Below are 1351 nucleotides of genomic sequence, written 5' to 3' on the forward strand. Positions count from 1 at the left end.
TGCACTGCTGAGAGATGCACTGCTGAGAGATGCACTGCTGAGAGATGATTTTGAATGGACTGACTCTGCTAATTGCAGCTTTAAGGCATTGAAAGAACTGCTTTCTAGGAGCCCGGTGCTTGCATTGTTTGACCCTTCTCTTCCCATAATAGTATCGACGGATGCATCCGATTATGGACTGGGAGGTGTTTTGACACAAATGCAACCTGACAAGGTTGAGAGAACTGTAGCATTCGCTTCTAGAACCCTTACAGCGGCCAAAAGGAAATACTCTACGGTCGAGAAGGAAGCGTTGGCTTGTGTCTAGGCCGTAGAGAAGTGGCGGCCGTATTTATGGGGTCAACACTTTACACTCAGAACTGATCATAGTGCACTCACTACACTACTGGCAACTAAGGGAATTGGCCGGGCTGGTATGCGTGTTGCCCGGTGGTCAGCACGCTTGCTTTGCTACACGTATGATGTAGTGTACCGACCTGGAAGTCTTAACTGTGCTGCAGATTGTTTATCCAGGCTGCCATTGCCAACAGAATCAGATGATGCTCTGGAACCGGAAATGGTTGCTTTTGTTACAGGATTGCCTACTTTGTCTATGGAGGATTTCCTTTTTGCTTCGGAATCCTGTCCACAGTTAGACATGCTGCGTTCACAAATCGGTCAGGGCTGGTGTGTTGATGGTGTGCTGGTGATGAGAGGTGAACATTGTGCTATCGTTCCTTCTGCGTTACGCAGTCAGCTAGTAAACCTGGCACATGAGACACACCAAGGAATTGTTCAAACTAAACAGAGGCTGCGTGACTTATTCTGGTGGCCTCAGATGGATGCTCAAGTGCAATCCGCAGTTTCTGAATGATAAATCAGCAAAAACTGCACCTGCTCCACTTCAGCCTGTCAGTCTGCCATCCGATCCATGGCAGAAACTAGGAATCGATATAGTCGGACCGTTTGAGAGTGGACCTTCAGACTGCCGTTTTGCCATCTCCTTAGTGGATTACCACAGTAAGTGGCCTGAGGTGGCATTTGCGCCAAATGTTACTGCAGAGGTGGTCACATCCTTCCTTCAATCAGTCTTCAGTAGGGAGGGCAATCCTCAGTGTGTCGTAACCGACAACGGGCCTCAGTTTCTCTCCAGTGTGTTTGCAGCTTTCTTAAAAGAGAGGGGAATAAGTCACATACGTAGTAGTGTGTACTACCCACAGTGCAACGGGGCTGTGGAACGTTGGAACAGAGTTCTGAAGGAATGCATCCTTTCTGCAGAACAAATGGGAAAACCATGGAAACATGCAGTGACTGAGTTCTTGCAAAATTATAGAGCTACTCCACACAGTACTACAGGTGTTTCTCCTTCTGA

The sequence above is a fragment of the Sinocyclocheilus grahami genome, unplaced genomic scaffold, assembly GCF_001515645.1.
Source record: "Sinocyclocheilus grahami isolate Dianchi unplaced genomic scaffold, SAMN03320097.WGS_v1.1 scaffold17.1, whole genome shotgun sequence".
NCBI classification, from domain to species: domain Eukaryota; kingdom Metazoa; phylum Chordata; class Actinopteri; order Cypriniformes; family Cyprinidae; genus Sinocyclocheilus; species Sinocyclocheilus grahami.